General features: G+C 45.5%; 2 long non-coding RNA genes across 3 annotated transcripts; both read left to right on the forward strand.

The window, feature by feature from the left end:
• The first annotated feature begins 9,593 nt into the window (after nt 1-9,593).
• LOC142796489 (uncharacterized) lies at nt 9,594-13,489 on the forward strand. Of its 2 annotated transcripts, none has more exons than XR_012893877.1 (3): nt 9,594-9,701; nt 9,781-9,934; nt 10,024-13,489. It is a non-coding gene; the product is annotated as an uncharacterized LOC142796489 (long non-coding RNA). The 2 variants fall into 2 exon arrangements; XR_012893878.1 differs by having other exon boundaries at nt 9,603-9,705.
• Nucleotides 13,490-14,617: 1,128 nt separating this feature from the next.
• Nucleotides 14,618-18,374, forward strand: LOC142787011 (uncharacterized). The gene is made up of 3 exons (XR_012889215.1): nt 14,618-14,725; nt 17,607-17,693; nt 18,008-18,374. It is a non-coding gene; the product is annotated as an uncharacterized LOC142787011 (long non-coding RNA).
• Nucleotides 18,375-26,685: the final 8,311 nt, after the last annotated feature.

Genomic DNA, 26,685 nt, shown 5'->3' on the forward strand with positions numbered 1-26,685 from the left:
CCAGTAACAATGCCAGAATTACCCGCTCGTTTCCGGCGGCTCTCCGTCGCTCCTTTCTAGTTCCTCTCCTTCTTCTGCTTCTTGTTGTCTGTTGCTACCTCGTTCGCCCGCTTGTCTTTTTTAATAAGAAGAAAGAAAAGTGGATGAAAAAATTAGGTTGTATAAGAGGGACAATTAATCAGCTGCCCGCTCATAATAAGTTCACGTGCTACGTGACGCCAAACATGCGCATAAGAGTGTTTTCACACTCGTTGTTTGGCTTATAGATGGCGCTGACTGTCGCTCGTGCTTCTAAATTCACAGATAAACCCAAAAAAAGTGGATGGAGGGAGTGCCGCTGTAATAGCTCAGTGGTTAGAGCATCGAACGCGTAATTCGAAGGTCGTAGGTTCGATTCCTGCTTACAGTTGTTAATTTTTTCATCCACTTTTCTTTCTTCTTATTTACATTCCACTAATGTTAATAACTTCCCCTGTACATTCCTTGGCATTACTGTCTGTTATATCTCATTATTATTGTGTTAAAAACACGGAAAAACGAGCCCTTAGGTATACACTTCTTTCCCTTATTTCATTGAACGAGGGTCTCGTACTGGCAGACTTGGTGTGTTTAGGTTGTATAAGAGGGACAATTAATCAGCTGCCCGCTCATAATAAGTTCACGTGCTACGTGACGCCAAACATGCGCATAAGAGTGTTTTCACACTCGTTGTTTGGCTTATAGATGGCGCTGACTGTCGCTCGTACTTCTAAATTCACAGATAAACCCAAAAAAAGTGGATGGAGGGAGTGCCGCTGTAATAGCTCAGTGGTTAGAGCATCGAACGCGTAATTCGAAGGTCGTAGGTTCGATTCCTGCTTACAGTTGGTAATTTTTTCATCCACTTTTCTTTCTTCTTATTTACATTCCACTAATGTTAATAACTTCCCCTGTACATTCCTTGGCATTACTGTCTGTTATATCTCATTATTATTGTGTTAAAAACACGGAAAAACGAGCCCTTAGGTATACACTTCTTTCCCTTATATATATATATATATATATATATATATATATATATATATATATATATATATATATATATATATATATATAATCAAGCCCGTGAAAAATCGTTCCGGAAAAAGACTGACGTTTCGGCCGCGGGACTGGCTTTCGTCGGATTGATGCACACATGCGACAGTATAGCGTAATACAAGACAAGCAACGACGTTGTGCAGCCCTGTTACTGAATGGCATGCGATTGTTAAAAGCGACTGTTAGACAAGTGGCTGTCTGTTAGACAGGCGATTGTTAGAAGAGTCATATGTCGGCTAAAAATGTCCAAATGTCACTCAATGGCATGGCATCCTTACAAAGGCATCTATGGGTCTTACTTACCCTGGTAATTCAAAACAATTGCCAGCATGCTTTAACACTTTTTAAATACGGAACGACAATTGTACGTGACTGGTGACCTCAGTATGCATGAAATTGCCGAATTGGAAAGATGTAAAGTGATGAGGCGGACTGAGACTCATGACCCAAAATCTAAAAAAGCTGCTCCGTGATGGCGAGCCCCGCTCTTTGTTTTTTTTCAAAGCAGGCAATAACGGCGGTCCCGGCAAACTCGTTTCCTGATAATAGCACACCGCCATCCACCAACACAGTAAACCTTTCACATGTTAAGCTTAAATAAGGGCGAACTGCTGGTCCTGCTAAGGGTGCTCACCTTTTGTCCAGCAAATGGCGGATACGACGATTTTCAATTGGCTAAGAATTTAGAAAAAATGTTACGATACATGCATCCACATGAATCGCTATAACCATCCGTCCACTAGCAACATGCAGCCAGTTATGTTCAGCAACAATCGTTAGGCCCCTCCAGTCCAACGTCACAAATATTTAGACATGTATATTGAAGTGGTCAAACGAGATGTCCTCAAAACCTACGAAAAGCAAAAGTTTAATATTATTGCGTCACTGGCTAAACGCAGTGATATCTGATAAAGCCAGCCAAAAAATGTGGTGCCGTTGTAATTATGAGAAAGGCAGATTATATGAGTGAAGCCCTCAGAGAGCTTAACCATCTAATTTTATAAGCACCTAGACTATTATTATACTGAAAAGTTTCGTGTAGTTGTACAAGATACTATCAATGCTCTCGTAAAAGCAAGTCAAGCAGGCGATATGACAGTTCCCTTGTCTCGCTCAGTACGGTCCAAGGCATGTTTTATTAGCTGCCTAAAATACATTAAGGAAAACTGTCCAGAACGCCCCATTGTTTTGGACATTGGTACTGTCACGGAGCAACTTTCACGCTACTTTGCTGCAATAATCAGTTAATCAAGGGTCTTCTATGCAAATTCTCGTCCTATCTCAGAGACGCCAACCATTTTTTGTCAGACATTAACGTCGCGATACGAAATGATTCGCTGCTTAGATGTGCTTTCACTGTATACCAATAAACCCCATAGCGATGGTATCCAGGCAGTAGTTCACGCGTACGAAGAAACGTGCAGAAGAACGCATTGAAAGTAACACATTGGCTGCCTTATTGAAATAATCCTACAGGGTGACCATTTTGACTTTGATGGCTCTCATACTCTTCAAGTAAGCGGAACAACACTCGCATTACACCTAATTACGCTAGTATTTTGCATGACTGTTCTGGAAGATGACTTCATTAGACATCGGGTTTTAAATACACTTTATTATAAGCGATTTATAGCCTTGTCGTCGTGCTCTAGTGGCTAAAGTACTCGGCTGCTGACCCGCAGGTCATGGGATCGAATCCCGCGGCTGTGGCAGCTGCATTTTCGATGGAGGCAAAAATGATGTAGGCCCGTGTGCTCAGATTTGGATGCACGTTAAACAAACACAAAATTCCCGGAGCCCTCCACTACACGGCGTGTCTCATAATCTAACGGTGGTTTTGGGACATTAAACCTCACATAGCCATTAACTATAAGCGATTTATAATGGACGTTTTCCTTATCCGGTGCCATGGTGAAAGTGAAACTCAATCTTTCATAGCTGATTTCAACACTATTTACCAATTTACTTATTTATTTATTTATTTATTTATTTATTTATTGATATGTGGGGTTTAACGTTCCCAAACCACCATATGAGAGACGCCGTAGTGGAGGGCTCCGAAAACTTAGACCACCTGGGGTTCTTTAACGTGCACCCAAAAAAATCTGAGCACACTGGCCTACAACGTTTTCGCCTCCATCGGAAATGCAGCCGCCGCAGCCGGGGTTCAATCCCGCGACCTGCGGGTCAGCATCCGAGTAATTTAGCCACTTGACCTCCGCGGTGGGGTGCAGTGAATCACTCCGGTCATCCTTCAAATTCATACTTGAAAACACCCTTCCGTGAGAGAAAAAATTCCGCCATATCCACGAAGTGAATGATGATGAGTGGGCGAAGCTCCGGAGGTAAACTTGGTAAACCATGAATCCTCTGTACATTTTGCCCACTCGATTTTATTACATCGCTCCCCCTAGCGTACGTCGCCGCACTAAATCGAACGATTCCCTTCAACCAATGACACGCGCCATATGTGACATCATTCCTATTTTATAAGATCTCGTGTTTTTCATCAACTACAAGTACCGCTTTCTAGTTTATAACATCTTGCATCTTTTCATCATCAGCTACAAGTACCACCATCTAGTAAACACTACAAGAACTAAACGAGAGGTGGCTACATACAGGAGACGGTACCGCCATCTAGTGAACATTGCAAGAACTAAACTAGAGGTGGCTACATACAGGGGATGGTACGGCCATCTAGTGAACACTGCAAGAACTAAACTAGAGGTGGCTACATACAGGTTACAGGGGACGCACAGCCCACGCCCTAAGGAGCTTCGTCCCTAAAAAAAAGCGTTAATGAGGGAAGGCCAACTTCTCGGAGCATATCGCATCGCCTAATGTTTGATATATGTGTCTCTCCATTTTGGTTCGACGTAACCATAAAATTCTCCATGCACTGACGTTAAAGCTTGTCATGTTCGGAAATGTTTCTATACAAGGAATTGTTCTACTTTGAAGAGTACGGTATAGTCGGATTTGGCTATATAATGAAATTATCATTTCTTTTAGATGACGCTCTTATGAGTATGGTAAGATAGAACTTAAGAAGCCCGCAGCGTTTTCGCCTCAAAGCTAGATGCACACAAAGGTCGCACCAATTGGCGTACACTGTAGATATACGCCATGATCCCTAAAGACCGGTGGCTCCTTTTTCGGAGAACTTCCCCCAATAGCTCAAGCGGAACTATTTTCTTAGTCTCGGAGGCAACTTGCAACTGCGCTTCGTACATCTGGGCGGGGCATCTTAGAATTACTTTAGTTGTTGCCGACTGTGATAACTACGAGCAATAGCTTACTCGGCTCAGGCACCGAAAGAGGAAGCCCGCCGCCCTTTCCCTGGCGTTGGTGGGACGTTTGGGGATGTGCTCGAGAAGTATGCGATTGACGATGCTTCGGCTGAATCTGGACTTGTACCTGCTCAAGGGAGACGTGTACCAGATTCCAGTTCTTTCCCAGCCACCACACACGTGCCTGCGAATATGAAGAGCATACGTTTTACCAGTAATTGTCTGAACTGGGGCCCCTGTACTGAGCATTCGTACAAGAAGAGAGGTCGCTCGTAGTTCGTTTACTCAGTTTGACATCGTTTTCGCGTTTCCGCTGTCTTTTTTCCGGCGTAAAAGATAAATGGTGTGCGCGCGAAAAAAATCAATTTCTCCTGGCTAGGTATTCAACTCGCTAGAACAGCATAAATAGCCGACTGGCATGTCATAACTGTGTCAATAATGAGCGTTGTGAAGTCACCGCCGTGGTCACGCAGTGCTCAATAGACGCGTAGAACAAGGATAGAAATGCTGAAAACAAGTGCGACATAAACTAACAAGCTCTAAAATAATTGAAACTTTAAAGTCTCAAAAATATTTGAAACTGCAGAATTAACCAAATATTGAATGTGGTTGCTTATCTTAAGTAGCGAAAAATGCTCCTGAAACATTGGTCTGATACCCGCACCACGCGAGAGAGGGCGCCACCACCTCAGAAAGCATGCGATTGCCAAGAAAATTTGTGAGTTTCTCTTGCTACGCTATTCCTCAGGTTTCGCGGTAGAGAAGCTGCATTAAGGCCAAACCTCATAAGCGCGAAAATGCACGCGACAGTGACAAGCGACGCGAGGTAGATCGGCTTCGCGCGATCAGTCGCTAGCGCAGGCAAACTATTCACGCGACGGCTTCGGCGAGCGAATTCTACTGTTGCTGGCATGAGGCCGTCTACTCGCACCAAGAAAACCGCGTAGCGAGTGGTATGCAATTGAAAAATAAGATATATTGTTGTGTAATGGAACGAAAAGTGTTTATTATTGCCTTGCAGCACTTTCTTTATATGCACATGCGTAAACATTGCGTTATTTTTTGTTGCGCATACGTGCCTCGGGCAGGGTCACGTGCACCCATGTAGTCTTTGTCTTTTGCGGTATTTCGCTATTGGCTGCTTGAGCCCAGCACTTCCGGGCGATGAGCGACGGTTTCCAAATCTGGAGAACCGAGCGATCGCGCGAAAACGAGCACGCGACACGTCGCGCGAACGCCCTGCTTCGTCGCTCATAGCGTCGCTCGTCGCTGTCGCGTGCATTTTCGCGCTTATGAGGTTTGGCCCTTAAGTAGCGAACTTAGAACAACGGTAATACTGACTTAAGAAGGACACTAGGGAAGGATTTATTTAACGTGGCTTTAGAACTACTTCGAAGCCTACACAAGAACTACGAGACCGCGTTGCAGGAACCACAGAACTAACTCTAGATTAGAGCAATACTAGCGCTCCATTAGGCGCTGGGTTTAGAGCTTTTTTTCTCTCGCACCCCTCTAAAATATAACCCGTTAAATGTTGACAGCTGTGACTCACCCGTAGAAATCGTCACATGGATGCACGCTTTCGTTGAGCGAGAACCTCAGGTCTTTGGCGAGGGACAGACAGCCGTGCGGACATGCACCGACGCCCGCCATGAGCACGACGGGCAGGGTAAACAGCATCGCCGACATGGTCGCGGCCATGGTCACCACAAACGAGGTGTATCGCAGCCAGCGGTCCGGGTACGATGTGTCCTCCTTGGGCAGCAAGTGGTCTTGGGCCGGCCCGCTGAATCCCGCCAAGTCGGGTTCTTGACGCCGCTCGGCGTCCTGCGCAGGATGCCCCGGTGGCATACAGCCATCGGATAAACCTTGGCTGCCACTGGCCGGAGACGATGTCAATGACAGGAGGACAGAATCCATTACGACCCCCGAGTGATGTCTCCTTGCTGGTCTTATATGGAGAACGAAAGTAGGTGGATTGGTCAGAGTGCACGATTAGAGAAATCAACCTACCCTGTGGAGTAGCCTAGCACAATATTGATTGATTTATTTATTGAGTCATTTATTGAATGATGGATTGATTGATTGAAGTGCACGATAAGAGAAATCAACTTACCTTGTAGAGTAGAGTAGCCCAGCACAAGATTGATTGATTGGTTGATTGGCCTTTTTATCAAGAACAAGATTAACCTGCCAGTCTGTTCGTTTCTTCTTCTTCTTCTGCTCGTGCTCACTCGCGACCTACAGTAGCACGAGCGTGAGCCACGTACTGCGTCTGTTTTCTTGTTTGTTTGTTTTATCAAATATAAAACGCCCGACTTACGTACGTCTTGCATGTGAAGTTGCTTATTGGAATCTAATCAATTCACATGGACGACTTGGCAAGCATTTTACGTGCAAGTGTACCCGCGAGTCAAAGTTTGAAATGAAATAGTTGGGGGAACTAGTGTAGACGACGACGTCGATGATGACAATGATGATAATCCACACTACTTGCGCGAACCCACTGAAAGACGCGCGACAAGCATCGGGTGGTAGGAAGTATGTAGCTTACGAAATTAAAAGGCGAACCATAAATTAAAGAAACAAACAAATATGTAGCATTGATAAATAATGCTATAAGAGCGAGCAGTGAGGTTAACGCATGCACTGTAGAATCTGAGCGCGTCACTGGCATAGATATATACATATGAAATGCTGATGCTCGGAGAATTATTCTCACCATCATAAATGCCGAAAAATAGAAGCTACAGCTAAATAAAGTATAGGTATCAGGGCTTCGGCGCTCACTATACTGTCCTGTTTCTTTCTGATAATGAGGATCACGGAGGTTGCACGGCGGGCTCGTTGGTTATTCATGTTGTTCGAGGTATAGCGCATCCAGGACGGTACAGAGAAGAAAACACAGAACACATAGCGCCGTGTATGTAAGAAGGGAAGAGGAGAGATTGATAGCTCAGTGCGCTTCTTGCTGTTGTATTTGAACTTATATTTATCGTCCCTTTCTGCTTGTTAAAATCTACGTTAAATACTTTCTGTCATCCAATTCTTGGTCGATACCCTATCAGTGAATACGCGCCATGCAAAAATGAATCATTGTGGACATTGTATGTATAAAAGTACATGTCACACACACACACACACACACACACACACACACACACACACACACATATATATATATATATATATATATATATATATATATATATATATATATATATATATATATATATATATATATATTTATGAGTGTGCCTGTATTGTGTTTTCTACGTGTGATACACTAAAAAAATGAAATGCACCTACTACTATCGAAAAATCACCTGCACTGGGTATGAGCCCTCCTTCGAGGGGAACATTTCATCAAAGAAAGAGAACGACGAAGGTATACATATCATCCCATGGACAGCTGCAAGAACGCATTAAACTTACAGAGGTCAAGTCCTGTGCAACAAAACCACAGCGACACTAATTTAATGCAAACAAATATAAGCGAAGGCACTTCACCTGGATCAGAAACGGGGACACATATTGTATGCACATTGATTTCACGTTCACAAATCCGCACCCGTATCCATTAGGGATGGGCTCGTAATGTTATGAATGGAAAAGCAGTTTGCAGAAAAGGTATACGTGTTAGATCGTAGCAGTACCGGCTTCAATTCCGCACGGCAAACTTACAAAAAAAAAGAACCCAATATGTTAACAATTGTGTACATGTACAAACCCTTGTATCGATAAACCATCAACCATAAGGGCATTGGTTTGCGGCATGGTATCACAGACGTTGACTAAACGACATGCTCAAATATCCCTTCTCAATCACATATAGATTAAGCATGACTGCTGTCTCCAGTGCTTTATGGATAGTATGTCAATTGTGTTGGTATCCCCGTCTTTCTACGCCTAGGAACTGACACCGCTATGAGAAATTGCCATGGATTCTTTCTCACTTATTGATATAGATGAACCATAGCCACGGTTTGACAACTCTATATACCTTATGCATCGCGGGAAGCTGTGCCGAGTGTATACACATCACTGCGCGTCAGCACGCAACATTTTTTTGCAATATCGTTCCGGGAGTGTTTCGTTCGGGCACTAGCCTGACACACTTTTCATGAGTTGGCGTCGCGTAAGCGTTTCACGATTCCCTTGAATAAACACGTGAATGGCAGGTGCCGATAATCAGCCCGCTGGCCAATTGATATAATATTCACGCACTGTGCACTTTCATTCCTTTGCACAGCCCTCTCGCCCATGTGTGTATACACATCTCGCCCAGCAGTGTTTCCTGGAGCAGGAGCCTTAACGCTTTCAGATCAGACCCCAAATAACAGAGAATCCAGAGAGCGATACAGTACAGCTTAGTCCCAATTAAGGCCTGAGGGCTATGAGCCTAGGCGTATCCCTCAAAGGCGTCCAACTTTGAGTACACCTGAGTGGCTCGAACAGTAGATTAGTGAATGTCCTTCCAACGCTTCCTGAATGTAGACATAATAGACTAAACGATACTGCAAAAACTGTGGCCGTCGTTTTATTTTTGATCGCTTTGAAGGTCTTTATTTCTGATATTTATTTCGGTTGCTTTGAAGTTGGCGAACTTCTGCAAACCAAGTGCTAATAACTCAGGAATGATTAACTCAAGATCTAATATATATGGTCATTTTCTCGGCCTAGAACATGGCATGCCCTCAAAACTGTCTTATTCATATGTCATTTAAGTGTACCTTCTTCTTTCTCTGCTTCACACCCGCTTATATTCCAACAAATATATCTGGCCGAACGAAAGTTGGATTCAGGCTGAACAAAAATTCTTTTATAACGTACGCTTATTTGATAATATGTCAATGCTAGTCGCCATATTCGCAGGTGTCAAGATTTTTGCAATAAACAGTCAATTTCGCATCGCAACTTCTACGCTTTTCATAAACACCTGTCGACAATTGTTCGCACGAGCCCAACAGCTTTGCATGCGCTAACAACTCAGAAGACGAAGATGACGGTACGCGAGCCGACAAAATATAGCCGAAAAACTTAAATTCGTCCGAAAGAGGCAAAACATGATCATTAAGGGACGACGACGCGTATGTTCCACCATGCTGGAACAAGTGCTTCAGAAATGCGACCCCACGTAACATTACAGGGCTTCTAGTGACCTCGCACAAAGAACGGGAGTGTAGCGACCCCTTGCGACAAACAGTAAATGAAGGAGACGAACAAGCGCGATGAAGACGAAGCCATCGGCTATATAAGCACACCCCGCATCGGCATTCGGCAATAGCTGTCCGGGGGGCGCGGCTTGGACCAGCCGGATGAACCGAGCCCGTGAGTACGTCTTTCATCTCGTCTCCCTGCAGTAATGCCCAACCAACCTTCCCTATTAACAAGTAGCTTTGACGTTTAGTCGCAAGCTCTTCGCTGTCATGGCGCCTATGGGAGGATGCAACCTGATCGAGCCAACAGGCCGGTGGCGCAGTGGTGGCCTATCCATGCGGTACCTGCTGGAGTAAGGAGGTATGAATGCACCTCGAGGAACTTATCCGGGAGCTTTTCGGTAGGTAAGGCCACTTCCGACAGCATAAATATCGGAAATAGCCGTAGCCACTTTGTGTCAGCTAATTTAAGTTCGGTTGATAAACGCACGCAGGTGCCCTTCACGGAACTCAGCCAAGGCGATGACCTCGACGACCTTGGCGTTTTCCCGTGAAACGAACCAGCCGTATGCAACCTGCTTGACGATCCTGCACGACGTCATGTCTACTGGAACCTGTCGGGGGCACGAAAGAGGAAGCACCGAAGACGTGCTCAGCAGTGGCTTCACAACAGCTCCGCTCGTCCGCTTCTGTTCATGGCCATATCCAAGGGCGCTGCAACACAAAAGAGCCGCAGCAGTTAAGCCGACCAGTTCGGCTGTTACCTGCCCATAGCAAAGACAGACCTGTGGCGCTGGCTCCAGCGCCGTCGGCAGCTGAAGGGGACTCTCTGGTGGACCTGCTTTCTCATGTGAACGGAACGTTGTCACAAATCTGCATGCCTCTACTGATCATATTTTTCTGCAGACTACTCCTGACGGCCCTCTTCGTCTGAAGTCTCTCTGGAACCTGTCAGGGGCGTGGAAGGGGGAGGCCCCGAAGACGAGCCTAGCAGTGGCTTCACTATAGCTCCGCTCGTCCGCTTCTGTTCATGGCCATATCCAAGGGCGCTGCAACACAAAAAAGCCGCAGCAGTTGAGCCGACCAGTTCGGCTGTTACCTGCCCATAGCAAAGACGGACCTGTGGCGCCGGCTCCAGCGCTGTCGGCAGCCGAAGGGGACTCTCTGGTGGACCTGCTTTCTCATGTGAACGGAACCTTGTCATAAATCTGCATGCCTCTACTGATCATATTTTTCTGCAGACTACTCCTGACGGCCTTCTTTGGCTGAAGTCTCTCTGGAACCTGTCAGGGGCGTGGAAGGGGGAGGCCCCGAAGACGAGCCTAGCAGTGGCTTCACTATAGCTCCGCTCGTCCGCTTCTGTTCATGGCCATATCCAAGGGCGCTGCAACACACAAAAGCCGCAGCAGTTGAGCCGACCAGTTCGGCTGTTACCTGCCCATAGCAAAGATGGACCTGTGGCGCTGGCTCCAGCGCCGTCGGCAGCTGAAGGGGACTCTCTGGTTTACCTGCTTTCTCATGTGAACAGAACCTTGTCATAAATCTGCATGCCTCTACTGATCATATTTTTCTGCAGACTACTCCTGACGGCCCTCTTCGGCTGAAGTCTCTCTGGAACCTGTCAGGGGCGTGGAAGGGGGAGGCCCCGAAGACGAGCCTAGCAGTGGCTTCACTATAGCTCCGCTCGTCCGCTTCTGTTCATGGCCATATCCAAGGGCGCTGCAACACAAAAAAGCCGCAGCAGTTGACCCGACCAGTTCGGCTGTTACCTGCCCATAGCAAAGACGGACCTGTGGCGCTGGCTCCAGCGCCGTCGGCAGCTGAAGGGGACTCTCTGGTGGACCTGCTTTCTCATGTGAACGGAACCTTGTCATAAATCTGCATGCCTCTACTGATCATATTTTTCTGCAGACTACTCCTGACGGCCCTCTTCGGCTGAAGTCTCTCTGGAACCTGTCAGGGGCGTGGAAGGGGGAGGCCCCGAAGACGAGCCTAGCAGTGCCTTCACTATAGCTCCGCTCGTCCGCTTCTGTTCATGGCCATATCGAAGGGCGCTGCAACACAAAAAAGCCGCAGCAGTTGAGCTGACCAGTTCGGCTGTTACCTGCCCATAGCAAAGACGGACCTGTGGCGCTGGCTCCAGCGCCGTCGGCAGCTGAAGGGGACTCTCTGGTGGACCTGCTTTCTCATGTGAACGGAACCTTGTCATAAGTCTGCATGCCTCTACTGATCATATTTTTCTGCAGACTACTCCTGACGGCCCTCTTTGGCTGAAGTCTCTCTGGAACCTGTCAGGGGCGTGGAAGGGGGAGGCCCCGAAGACGAGCCTAGCAGTGGCTTCACTATAGCTCCGCTCGTCCGCTTCTGTTCATGGCCATATCCAAGGGCGCTGCAACACAGAAAAGCCGCAGCAGTTGAGCCGACCAGTTCGGCTGTTACCTGCCCATAGCAAAGACGGACCTGTGGCGCTGGCTCCAGCGCCGTCGGCAGCTGAAGGGGACTCTCTGGTGGACCTGCTTTCTCATGTGAACGGAACCTTGTCATAAGTCTGCATGCCTCTACTGATCATATTTTTCTGCAGACTACTCCTGACGGCCCTCTTCGGCTGAAGTCTCTCTGGAACCTGTCAGGGGCGTGGAAGGGGGAGGCCCCGAAGACGAGCCTAGCAGTGGCTTCACTATAGCTCCGCTCGTCCGCTTCTGTTCATGGCCATATCCAAGGGCGCTGCAACACAAAAAAGCCGCAGCAGTTGAGCCGACCAGTTCGGCTGTTACCTGCCCATAGCAAAGACGGACCTGTGGCGCTGGCTCCAGCGCCGTAGGCAGCTGAAGGGGACTCTCTGGTGGACCTGCTTTCTCATGTGAACGGAACCTTGTCATAAATCTGCATGCCTCTACTGATCATATTTTTCTGCAGACTACTCTTGACGACCCTCTTCGGCTGAAGTCTCTCTGGAACCTGTCAGGGGCGTGGAAGGGGGAGGCCCCGAAGACGAGCCTAGCAGTGGCTTCAATATAGCTCCGCTCGTCCGCTTCTGTTCATGGCCATATCCAAGGGCGCTGCAACACAGAAAAGCCGCAGCAGTTGAGCCGACCAGTTCGGCTGTTACCTGCCCATAGCAAAGACGGACCTGTGGCGCTGGCTCCAGCGCCATCGGCAGCTGAAGGGGACTCTCTGGTGGACCTGCTTTCTCATGTGAACGGAACCTTGTCATAAGTCTGCATGCCTCTACTGATCATATTTTTCTGCAGACTACTCCTGACGGCCCTCTTCGGCTGAAGTCTCTCTGGAACCTGTCAGGGGCGTGGAAGGGGGAGGCCCCGAAGACGAGCCTAGCAGTGGCTTCACTATAGCTCCGCTCGTCCGCTTCTGTTCATGGCGATATCCAAGGGCGCTGCAACACAAAAAAGCCGCAGCAGTTGAGCCGACCAGTTCGGCTGTTACCTGCCCATAGCAAAGACGGACCTGTGGCGCTGGCTCCAGCGCCGTCGGCAGCTGAAGGGGACTCTCTGGTGGACCTGCTTTCTCATGTGAACGGAACCTTGTCATAAATCTGCATGCCTCTACTGATCATATTTTTCTGCAGACTACTCCTGACGGCCCTCTTCGGCTGAAGTCTCTCTGCAACCTGTCAGGGGCGTGGAAGGGGGAGGCCCCGAAGACGAGCCTAGCAGTGGCTTCACTATCGCTTCGCACGTCCGCTTCTGTTCATGGCCATATCGAAGGGCGCTGCAACACAAGAGCCGCAGCAATTGAGCCGACCAGTTCGGCTGCTACCTGCCCATAGTAAAGACGGACCTGTGGCGCTGGCTCCAGCGCCGTCGCCAGCTGAAGGGGACTCTCCGATGGACCTGCTCTTCACCGCGTATATTTCAAGACTTCCCCGAATTTCCTAGCGGCTTTGGTCCTCTCCGTGCCTCCCGGACAGCTAAAATAAAATTATCCTCCTGGCTATCGGTATTTTTATCTATTGACTTCATGTAAGCAAAATGGTTTAGCAAAGTGTAAAGGCGGCTAAAATATTGTGCATTAGGCAAGGCATTCACATTGTACAAAACCATTGCTACCTGTGCCGCTGTACAAACTCGGCGGTAAATGCCGCTTCTGCACAACCAGCCCACAGTAGCAACCAGATGAAATGCCTTACCTAAACGCCGTGCAGCGGAGTTTTCCAGTGTGACGGCGGTTCCAGAACTGCATGCCTAGCTGCGAAAAAAGGCTGCGGCCAGTCGAAATAATACTCGATGGCCGCGTCTCCTTGTCCGAGCGAGCGGGCGGATCGCATACACCGTGTATCCCTGCTACCAGCACACGGCAGCAAATTTATATTGCTCCTATGTTTTACACACATTATATAGCTTCATATAGCCTTATCGTTCTCTTTTATTACATTAGAGTTCTCCTACAGTTTCCTTGTATTATAGCTAATAGTTCTCTTTATATTGCCTTTATAAGTTGGATCGGCCAAGAATCGGTCGGCAGGTTCTTCAAGTTAGTTGGACTTTTACCTGCTGCGGCTGCCTTTGCAGTGAAAGCAACAGCAACCTAAACGATTTTAAAATGTACAAATCTGTTGCTATCAGTGCTGCTGCTCAAACTCGGCGGTAAATGTTGCAGCTGCAACACCAGTGCAGCGGGAGCAATCTGATGATGGTGATGATGATGATGATGATGATGATGATGATGATGATCCTCTTATATTGCTGACATCGCCTCTAAAGAGGTGTCGGCCAAGAATTGGGCGGTAGGATCTTTAAACTAGTTGGACTTTTACCTGCTGTGGCTGCCGTTTCAGTAGAAGCAATAGCAACACGAAATTTTAAATATCTTGAGCAACAACAAAAATGTTATAGGAGTGCCATCTTTTGAAAAATCCAAAAATGTTGATGTGGAAGCAATTAAACCTAATGAATAAGTCAACTTTGTTTAAAGTCTGGGAGTTGTCACCGGGCGAGGTGGGGGAAGGAGGAATTAACCCACGTTTTTAAACAAAAATTTTAAATATCCCGCTCCTTTAGACAAAGCTATAGGAGTGCCATCTCTTGAAAAATTCGAAAATGTCACATCCGGGTTTTTCTCGCAATGGTTGCCGGGAAGAGCTGAGGTTATGTATAATAATGGCTGCCGTCTCAGCGAGAATTAAATGTCGAGCTTCGTATAAAGAATTGGGTGTGCACCTACGGCACTCGCCGTTTGGTAATAATTTATCAGTTTCTCTCTCTGTGTTACGCGCTAGCACGGATGCCTGTACTGCTGACCAGTGCGCTTTCTGTGGCGGAATATCGCGCGCTGACGGATCGGTTGTCCGAAGCTGCCGTTCGGATGAGGTGCCGGGAGCTCATTCGTGCTTGTCGTTTCCCTTTTACGCATACCACAGTGCGAAATGTCGGCCAAGATCTCCTTCCGGACGCATTCTGTAACTACTGTTCTCCTTTATCGTTGATTACGACGATCTCGGTGCCCATACGTCAGCAGAAATACACTTACTTAGCGCACCGTTTCCGCGATAAGCCTAACAAGCAGAAACTTCAACACTACTTGCCACGGGCTGCTAGTGTGCGATGTCTGCGGCCGTTTGAACCTTGGTGCACTTTTCCTGCCCACTACTACAGTGTGAGAGTTAGCAGGCGCATATTTTAAGCCTGCCGTGCTTGAACCTTCGTTGCCGAGGTTGTTTTATAGGTATTTTCTTTGCTTCGAGAATGAGTGCTCTGCGTTGTGTTCATCTAGGAAGCATTTTTTACGCCGCGTGATGTGCGTTTTGCCACTGCGTTCAGGTGTGTAACAGCGCTGCGTTCCACACGATCTGCAAATAGTAGCTCTTGAGACCATCGTAATGATCGTGTGCGGCATCGAACCATGTTTCCAGTATCACGTCTCTTCCGCGATTAGATTGTTGATCTTGCGTATCTGGCACAACATTCGGATGCAGTGTTTCGCGCATTAGGTTGATGGTGCTTAGCGATGCTGAAAGCAAAAAAGAAAATTAGTTTGTCGGCGAAGCAGCATGTGCGACACGTCAGTTGCTGCTTGCCTGGCGTGCTTATCTGTAGGAGCCATTACCGCGGTCGTTTAAGTCGCCCTGTCTAGGGATCCGGTGATGTATTTGTGTCTCTTTCTTTCCATTCAAACCCGATAAGCCGATTCGGAACTATGCTTGGCGTAGTTTGCAGCTTATATAATTGACGTGTCTTCTATATCGCAGCCGTAGAATGAGGTTGCGTGATGTGACCGCAGATCCCGTTCTTTCTTTTCGACTGGTCGAATGGTCTTGTTGGGTTTCATTCACAGAGCACGTCGCTACTGAGAAAGTAGCCGCTGTGAATGCGTGCCTTCGCTAGGTTTATGCATTTTTCGCCGAGTACGTTGTATCCATAAATACTTATACGTACTATATATTGTGCGCGTAACTAGACAGTGAAGAACGAGTCAATAAAAGACAGAGAGAGAGACTCTTTATCAGGAAGGACAGATTTTTGCTGGCGTCTATATATTGCTGGCATGCTACTCTGTATAGGGATGGAGAAGAGGACTGAAAGATTGCAGTAGAGAGAAGAAAAATATAAAATAAAAAGTTGTGACCAAGTGAACCTGATGAAACTACGTAGTGGCTATATTGCCGGCAGATTAAATCCGTACCGAATGCCGGCATTTTTAGGATTGCAAGTAACGAGGTTCGGTTCGGTTAGATTAGGTTCACGCCATTCACGTTACAAACAAAATGTACTTACGTTTTTCATGCCACTGCCAGCGGCTACGTCGAAAAATGCTAGAGGCCGGGTTGACTCCATCGACTTGTTTTGGACAATAGATGGAAGCTCAGACACTGTAGCTGTAAAGCCCCTTGATCTTGGTCTTTATGTAGCCCAGGTACTTGACAATGGTGATCGGTGTTGCCAAGTGTCGGAGAGCGAAAATGGCTAATGGTGGCGTAAAAGCTAAAAATTCAGCAGGGTGCTATGAACTTGCTGGTTTCTGATGTATTATGCCAGCTGCCGGCACTACAAGTGCAGCCCCTGTTCTGGTGGCACATGTATCGGCAGCATGACAGGCTCACCCCATAAGTCACATGGTCATTAACAGCCAATAGAGAAAAACTACAGGCAACTTCTTTTCTGGGATAATTTGCTGGCTGCGGGCACTATAAGCGGGGTCATAAAACTATCTACAATTAAGGTATCAGGTAAATCAAGGCTTTCCTATGTGAGATATTTTATTATTGGAGCTTTTCGGCAAGGCCAATTTCGGATAGGTAATTGGTCACTGACAGTACGACCGGACTTTGTTTTGAAGGTCTGCGCACAAAGCCTAATGTGACGAGTAAATAAAAAAATGCCCGTGTTGTATTGCGCGCCAGTTCGTGCAGTGCTTTCTGCAGCTTATGTTTTGACATGTTGCAAATACTAACACCCAAAAGAGAGTGTTTGGCTATGTGAACATCTGTTGTTGTATTCATAACCAGGAATCGCTTCACGTGCAGCAATTTCAGTGCTTATGGGTATGAATATGGGTATGAATATACATAAGTGTCATTTCATGTGCTGGGCATCGTATTATATTGACCTTGTCGACGGCTGTCCTCGAGCTCCACCAAATTTGTCTATGGGCTGTTGTTGCTCCCCAAAAACGCACCATTTAGGCTGCGGCGTCAGTATTGTACTCCCGTGCAACAGCTTAAACGGGAGTTGACCTTCTCTCCTTTGAAAAGTCTATATACACAGTTACATTCTTGAAAACTCGAGTTACCTTTAGTTGAATATAATATGAGTATCGTTTGTTACAGTGGCCATTTGTCTGAAATCTAGCGGTTCTTCTGGGTAAGAATAAAATGACAGGCCTGGTGCATCAAAACTGTACATCTTAGCAGTGTAAAGGATTTTGCTCATCAAATACTTGAAACTCTGAGCATTGATCTTTATTACTCTTTAAATGACAGGCATATAGGTCCATGACCATCCTCTCTATATTGGAACACTTTTTACTTGTCGATAACCTGATTTAGATAAAAAAAAATAAGCTATGGAGTTTGTAAGCGTGCTTTGCTGTCATTGTTACAGTGTTCTTTTGTTTTGTGCAGACTTGTGCTGAGAACATGGTCATCTGTTCATCAAGTGGTTATTGACTGCAGTAGAGATTGGCTTGGCTTTTCTTACTGTGTTTTCGGGTGAGTGCGCTTTCTTTCTTTACGTCTCCTGGAAAGGTGCTGCATTGAACACAGACATTGCAAAAATTTTCACAGTTCCTTGAGTATGACTATGATTTTACCTGTAAGAAAATGAATGTAAAAAGCGAGTGTTATTGTGAATACTAGAAAATATTACTAGTGGGGTTTGTTCACCCATTTTGTTCAGATGCATGCAACACAACCACGATTAAACTTGGCTTGACGAAGTAATCACTACGCTAAATTATTTCATAAAATCGTGAAATTGAAAAGGGAATTGATTCGATATTTCAATATCTAAAATTGTATTGTAGCCGCACTGGAAAGCCATCACTGCATCGGTATTGCCGAAAACCGATGCCTGTATGTGTAAATGATCTCTGGGTGGCATCCAAAGAGCAGCATGGACTGGATCCTCTCGCGTCACCCGAATATGTACGACTCCACGAAACAGGCAGGAAGATGGTCACATAAGGCAATCACAGGCTTCCGATATGCAAAGACAAATTGAGCAAGTGAAATAATTGTTTGACGAGACGGAGCAAAGAATTTGCGAGAATACGGTCAGTGCTAAGTCGCATAAACCATGTAGTAAGGCAGCCACCCCTATTTCCCTCACCTACAGCCGAGTTTGTTATGTGCACAGGTTCAGCATGCAGCCTGTTCAAATAAAGCTATGGTCATTACAATGCGTGTAGATGTTTTAATGTGACACTTTTATACCTGTGGCACACAGGCATACAAAATGACATTAACTTCCTAATGCCTTCAAGGGGCACTGCGATGCTTCTTCATCTGCATTTTGCAGTGATGGAGCGCGTCTGGTGCCGAATACTGAGATGAACGCTAAATGATTGAAGCAGGTGCAAGGTAACGGAAGTTATTAGCTTTCCAACTTCAATATCTCAGCAGGTGACAAGAAAAAAAAAATGTTCCCTTGCGCTATCCTATCAGCGTCGAAGGCAGTGATGGATCCAGAGGGGGGCGGGGCGGTAGGAGTAATTACCCCCCCCCCCCCAAAGCCTGTGAGCACCGCCTCCCCCCTCTTCATTGCTTGCCCTCCACCTGCTATCACCAATTGGGACAAATGAGTGGGATCCCTCTGAGCACACATCAACAGTATTTATGCTATGATAGAGTTTTTTTTCTAGTAAAAACAAAAAAGTAATGACCACGCCCCCTCTCCTATGTTACTTTTAAACTACCCCCCCTTATAAAACGAGTGGCTGGATCCACCGCTGGTCGAAGGCTGGTTCCAATCATTATGTACCGCTTACAAACATACCGGCCGACTTGCCAGTGGTTATTGTGCAGAGGTCCCAGCGTCGTTTTCCAATTGGTTCCAAATTTTCGTAATAAAAACAGACATTGAAATCTTCCTTATGTGATGAAGTATAAAGAGCAGTTTTATAATTTTTAGCACACAACAGCATGCTCTATCTGGGTCCATATGAATATTACGTACGACTTGTCGCATCGATCCAATCGATACGTGGGGCAAATCTCGCTTCCAAGCAGAAAAATAGGTGTCATTGGAACTTTCATGTGTCCTGAGTACTTTTACTTAGTTTCTGAAAAATATTTTTGTTCATCGCGGACTTTTAGCCTTTCTGTCAATCAGTCTTGCTTGCCAGAGAATATATCAAAATACCACAGAAAAGTTTGGTAAACAGATTGTGAGGTCGGGCGTTGTGAAGCTGCTAACTTCGTTTATTGATCCCCAAACTCAAGGGCTCAACGTCATTTCGAACCGGCTTTGTTTGTTTACTGCCCCTCAGCTTCCTTAACATTAGCGCTCAACGAGGAGAACTGTAGGAGTATAGCGCGGGCAGCAATAGAATGTAAATATTGTTTGGCATGTAAAGGGGCGGCTTAATCCACTCCCATGGTAATGTTCAAAGTACTTTAAATCGTTAAACCATTTTTCTAAACGCATATTTGGTGTATTATTACTTGACTACAACATTTTCATTTTTACGATGGCACGTAGATTTGCCGATGTCTATGTACCCGTTACTATTGAAATGTTGTCCAATTTTTGTTGTTTTTATAGTGTGAATAAACCTGTTCTAAACAGTGCGTTTTCGCTTGATAGTGACGACTTTATGCTCTTCCGTAGTAGAGTACCATGTATACTCTAAATCTTTAAACACTGTTTATAAATATAAACGCATAGTGAACTGATTTGATAGTTCTTGCAGTATTTCTCGGGATGACTGATTGTTCCAGCATTGTAGAGTTCAACGTACTACAAAAAGGAGACACCTTAAGTTTCTCCTTTATGGTTTAAACGATATAGCGATGTCCTGTACCTAGTGTGTACTTTAGCGATTTAGTGCATACATTTTATTGTATGATGTTACTCGAGAAATTGAAATTGTGCCTTGGGTCGGTGCGTATGGCTACATTCTGTGTAATGGGTAGCACGCTTTAAACCATGCATAAGCAAATATATGCACGTGAAATGCTTTCGAACTTGCTACTCACCCACTACGTGGTCTAAAGAGAATACGCGTAGTAACGTATGTGTCTTTTGTAATGGACGGCTGGCTTTACACCATGAAATCGTTTTGGTAATGACATATCCTCACTCTTGCTGGCCATGTACGCTTGTACCACGCAATATTGCTGTGATGTTACATGCTGCATTATGAAGCCTGTATACAGGAGGCGTGTGTTTGTGTTAATATTATTATTATTATTATTATTATTATTATTATTATTTCATTGTTATTAAGTTCTGGCTCTTATTAGCCTGAAATTAACGTCCTGAGCAATTCGTGATTTTTTTCTATTCTTCATGTTACACTATCGTAAATCTTTACGTAAATTTACAAAACCACCCAATCATTGGCCTACTCACCACAGTGGGTGTGAGCCACCGGGTTAAGGTGACCAAGAATAAGAACAAGCGGTTTCGTTTCTTTCCTAAGCCAACGGACAACTTCTGTGAGCACTTCCATCATCAACTGTCTTTCGCGAGACGTCGGCATACGTCAAGGGAAAGCCCGCCGTAGGGAAGGCCACGTCCCGAGGGAACGGTATTCCGCTGCCCCAACCGTGCTATGAGCAACGTCGCCACACCCTCGCGAGACCAGCGGCAGTTTAGGACGGTTGAACCACGGTACCTCGATGTTGAAAGAGTCGAAAGCCTAGCCTCAACCGCAGCACTAGCCTGTGGAGTTCTGTGCGTGCTGCTAGGGTGTGCCGTTGCCTTGTCAGCTATCTCTTTTTACAAACAGCAGGCATCCCACTTGCGCACCCAAACCATGAAGACGTCTCGGACCACACCGAGTGTCCGAAAAAGGGCGCATATGTCGACGCCACTGCTGTTATTCATAACGCCGAAGTGTTCTACTCCATACGTCAAGACTACCATGGCCAAGATGATCGTGGCGACTACTGCCGAGGAAGACGATGATAGTACCGATCAATAAAACGTGACTCTGCGTATTGGCGACAAGGAGCATCGTTGCCCTTACTTTATAAATAGAGACTACTCATAAGTGTGTCCTCAGTTAGAAATAATCAGAAGTTGGTTATGTATTTGTTAATAAAAGTGTGCAACGGAATATATGAATAGTTGTGCTGCAGAATTGTAAGATGGGAGGCCTCAGATTCTAGACTGAATAATTATACAATGAATAGGCACCCCGAAAGTAGCCATACACCATTCGTTTTAGGTTCAGCACTTCATAACTGCTAGTCAGCTAGAAAATGTTCACTGTACAGATTAGGGCAACTATGACCAACTCGAGAACCGTGACTGCTGCCGATGTCCATGTTATCAATTGATAACTCTGTTTGGTATTGCAGCTGGAAGACGCATTGTTATCCCCATTACGTAAACTGATGCACATGTTTGTTGTTGTTTGTTGTTTCACTATATTATTACACTTATTAAGTGTTAAATGAGAAGCATTTCTTAGCGTACTTCGGCGACTTTCAGCGTATTCATTTATCTATCTAGCCGCCTGCGACTTGTAGTTCTTCTCTCCGTTTGGATAATGGTATCGAGATGGTAGAATAATGGTATCGAACGCTAACATCATCTTAATACATAAGAAAGGAGATGACAAGGACTTGAAGAATTACAGGCTGATCAGCTTGCTCCCTGTAGTATACAAGCTATTTACAAAGGTAATCGCTAACAGAGTAAAAAAAACATTAGAATTCAATCAACCAAAGGAACAAGCAGGATTTCGAACATCGGGCAACTCAACAATCGACCACATTCATACTGTCAATCAGGTGGTAGAAAAATGCTCAGACTATAACACGCCATTATACATAGCCTTCATAGATTAGGAGAAGGCATTTGATTCAGTCGAAATATCAGCCGTCATGCGGACACTGTGGAATCAGGGCGTAGATGAAGTATATATTAGCATCCTGGAAGAACTCTACAGGGGATCAACTGCTACCATAGTGCTTCATAAAGAAAGCAACAGAATACCAATCAAGAGGGGTGTAAGGCAGGGGACACAATCTCTCCAATGATATTTACCGCATGCTTACAAGAGGTTTTCAGAAGCCTAGAATGGGAACTGTTAAGGATAAGAGGTAATGGAGAGTACCTTAGTAACCTGCGCTTCGCCGATGACATTGCATTGCTGAATAACTCAGGGGACGAATTGCAACTCATGATTACGGAGTTAGACAAGGAGAGCAGAGAGGTGGGTCTTAAGTTGAATGTGCAGAAAAACGAAAGTAATGTACAGCAACCTCGGAAAAGAGCAGTGCTTCGAGATAGGTCTACTTAGGGCGCGTAATAACCGTGAAGCCGAACCACGAGATTGAAGTAACTAGAAGAATAAGAATGGGGTGGAGCACATTTCATTTGGCAAGCACTGTCAACTTATGACAGGTAGATTGCCACCATCCCTCAAGAGGAAGGTATATAACAGCTGAATCTTGCCGGTACTTAGCTACGGAGCAGAAACCTGGAGACTTACAAAGAGGGTTCAGCCTAAATTGAGGACGACGTAGCGAGCAATGGAAAGAAAAATGGTAGGTGTAACCTTAACAGACAACAAGAGGGCAGAGTGGATTAGGGGACAAACTGGGGTTAAGGATATCATAGTTGAAATAAAGAAGACGAAGTGGACATGGGCCGGGCATGTAGCGCGTAGACAGGATAATTGATTGATTTGTGGGGTTCAACGTCCCAAAACCACCATATGATTATGCGAGACGCTGTAGTGGAGGGCTCCGGAATATTCGACCGCCTGGGGTTCTTTAACGTGCACCCAAATCTGAGCACACGGGCCTACAACATTTCCGCCTCCATCGGAAATGCAGCCGCCACAGCCGGGATTTGATCCCGTGACCTGCGGGTCAGCAGCCGAGTACGTTAGCCACTAGACCCCCATGGCGGGGCTCGTAGACAGGATAACCACTGGTCATTAAGGGTAACTAACTGGATTCCCAGAGAAGGCAAGCGGGTTAGGGGGAGACAGAAGGTTAGGTGGGCAGATGAGATTAAGAAGTTTGCGGGTATAAATTCGCAGCAGCAAGCACAGGACAGGGTTAACTGGCGGAACATGGGAGAGGCCTTTGTCCTGCAGTGGACGTAGTCAGGCTGATGATGATGATGATGATGATGATGTAGTGGTAGTAATAGTAGTAGCAGTAGGTAGCCACCTCTCGTTTAGTCCTTGGGATGTCCGCTCGATAGCGGTATTTCTATATGAAGAATATATGATGAAAAGAGGCGAGATGGCGGTACTTGCAGTTTTCACTAGATGGACGGACGGATGGGTGGACGCACGAACGGACAGACAGAGAAGCGGACAAACGGATGTATGGACGTGGGGATGGACGGACAGATAGATGTACGGGTGGACGGATGAATGAACGCACGAACGGATGCATGGACGGATACAAAAACGAATGCAGGGACGGACGCCCAGACGGACGCACGGATGGACGCACGCACAGATGGATGCACGAACGGACGCACTGTTGCATGGACGGATGCAAGGACGGATGGAAGCGTGGACGGACTGAGAGATGATTCGCTGCCCTCATCATGGTTCACTCCGTAGATACGCTGTTTTTGTTTACTGCAGCCATGACCGAACGTCCGTCGATAAGCCATCTGTTTAGCACGAATGCCCCTCTGTCATGAAGTTCACTTTTCAGTCAGCTGCTGGGGTGAACGCACGCATAGTGTGGGAACTTTATCAGTCGGGTGTTTTCGGCACAGCAGCAGTGTGTTTGACACCGAACATCGAACGCCGGCAAGAAAAGCAATGCAACAAGCTTGTAATCCCACACGCAACCAACCACCCAATCGACTTTCTCGCGGTTTAAAACATAGCTTCTGGACGGCTTCCGGTTTGGGGCTCCCGCATCACTACATTTGAATTGGCGGTGAACGAAAGCCTTAGCGAGTAGCCCACTCATTTAGAACAGTTTAATCCTTTTCCCATGAAAATATTTAAAACACACTTTCTTTTAAGCAATGAACAACAATTATTTTTATTTACAAATACTGCTGTCTCAGTTTTTGAGACATTGCAGGAGTGGAATACAAATGTTCAAACAGTAAAACAAATTATCAGAATACATGACTACGCAACTCTTTTTCGAATTGCAGAGCATCGAGTCTGCGCAGAGACCCATCAAGCTCATTCCATAGATCCACGGTCCACGGAAAAAAGGAAAACTTAAAGCAGTCGAGACTAGCTCTAAAGGGCGTAATGTTTAAGGGATCAAATCGTCGGGTACGGCGCGCAGAAGCTGCAACAAAAGAAATGGGCGCTAGAACACCCAAGCCTGTGTGAACAGTCTTATGCAGGAGGATGATACGATCGCAAGTGCGCCGATGTTCTAGAGACTGCAGTGATAAAACATGCGCATGCGAAGTAGGCGAGAACCGCTGGTCATAGCGACGAAAAATAAACCTTATTGCTTTCTTCTGAACAGATTCTAACATAGCTATGTCATGTTTATGGTGAGGCGACCAAACAACCGACGCATATTCAAGTATGGGCCTGACCAAGGTCTTGTACGCTGTCAATTTGCATTCTTTTGTCGAGTTGTTTAAAGTGCGTCGGAGATACCAAAGTTTTCGAAGAGCCTTGTTGCAGATTGTTTCGACGTGCGTGCGCCATTTTAAGTTTGTTGTCAGAGTTACACCTAGGTATTTAAACTCCGTGACACGAGCTAGACTGACACCATTATTAGTGTATGCAAAACTAAGAGGCTGTTTCTTATTTGAAAAGGTCATGGCTACAGTTTTTTTGAAATTAATTGACATTTGCCAGTTTTCACTCCAATTACAAAACAATGAAAAAACACTGTTCAGGGCTTCCTGATCTTCAACACTAGAGATGGTGTTATAGATAACGCAGTCATCTGCATACATTCTTAGTTTAATTTGTGTGTCACCGATAATTTCTGCTACGTCATTTATGTAGATAATAAACAAGAGCGGCCCAAGCACCGAACCTTGGGGCACCCCTGAAGTGATTTGTACTTCAGACGATTTCACATGGTTAAACGTAACAAATTGTGTGCGTGACCGCAAGTAATCTGCTATCCAGTCAACTAGCTTATTGTCACCAAAAAATGTGCGAAGTTTAACTAAAAGTTTAGCATGGCAAACCAAGTCAAAGGCCTTTGAATAATCAATAAATATGGCGTCAATCTGTCCTCGGTCGTTAAGAGAAGAAGCGACGTCGTGCGTAAATTCAAGCAACTGTGTAACAGTAGAATAGCAAGCACGAAAACCGTGCTGTGATCGGGAAAGTATATTGTGTGCATTTAGGTATTCTACAATATATTTATGAATGATATGCTCCAAAAGTTTAGAGCTGGTAGAAAGTAAAGATATTGGCCTGTAATTTGGTATTAATTGCTTGTTTCCAGACTTAAATACAGGCACGACGTTTGCTAATTTCCACAGCTGGGGAACTGTTGCAGAGATTAATGATTTTTTAAATATTACAGTAAGATAATTAGCACACCACTCTGAATATCTTTTTAGAAAGACATTGTGAATACCGTCTGGGCCAGAGCTTTTCGTTACATCAAGATTTAATATAAGGTTATGTACTCCAGAGGAGCTTACTTCAAGATCAGGAAGAGCAGACAGATTGCTGCATGCAGAAAACGAAGGCTTGATGCCGTTATCAGTGGAAAAAACAGATTTGAAATAATTATTAAAGGCATTTGCTATAGCTTCGGGATTTGAGCAGGATTGGTCATTAACAATAAATGATGAAGGTATAGACGATACAGGACTAATCGATCTCCAGAACCTGGATGGATTTTTTTTCATAAATCTAGCCAAAGTATTGCTGAAGTAGTAGTTTTTAGCCTCTTTCATTTTAGTGCCTAATTTACTTTTCAATGTATTAAATGAAGAAACATTGTCGTTACACCTGGAATGACGATTCTTACGTAAACGCTTTACGCGACGAGTGAGTTGAATGATTTCTCTATTATACCATGGGTGTCTTGGGTTCCGTTTAATATACTTTTGAGGCACGTACTTTGATTGGCATTCACGCACAATGTCACAAAACTTAAGGAGCAGCGTATCTACATTGCAAAATTCACTGCAATATACAAATTCATCATAAGATGAAGCTAAAGTGTCCAATACGGAAGTATCATCAGCGTTAGAAAAGTTCAAAACAGTTTTTATCTCAGGTCTTTGAGGTGGACACACTAAGTTCAAGGCAACTTCGACAGCTTTATGGTCAGATAACCCATCGATGACTTCGCATTTTACACCGTGCGATAAGAGTTGCTGGTTTACAAATACAAGGTCCAATATTGCGTCCTTGCGTGTTTCGGTATCTACAACTTGAGTTAACCCAAAAGAAACCGCCAGATCGATCAGGGAAGCGCAAAGTGTCCTGTCACGCCCTGTTGGGATAAGTAAGTTCCAGTTAACGTGCGGGAGATTGAAATCTCCAGCCAAAAGTAACCTACAATCGTACAACTTGTTACTGACAAGGTAATCATTAATAGCAGGGAC

This window comes from Rhipicephalus microplus, chromosome 2, assembly GCF_043290135.1.
Source record: "Rhipicephalus microplus isolate Deutch F79 chromosome 2, USDA_Rmic, whole genome shotgun sequence".
Classification (NCBI taxonomy): domain Eukaryota; kingdom Metazoa; phylum Arthropoda; class Arachnida; order Ixodida; family Ixodidae; genus Rhipicephalus; species Rhipicephalus microplus.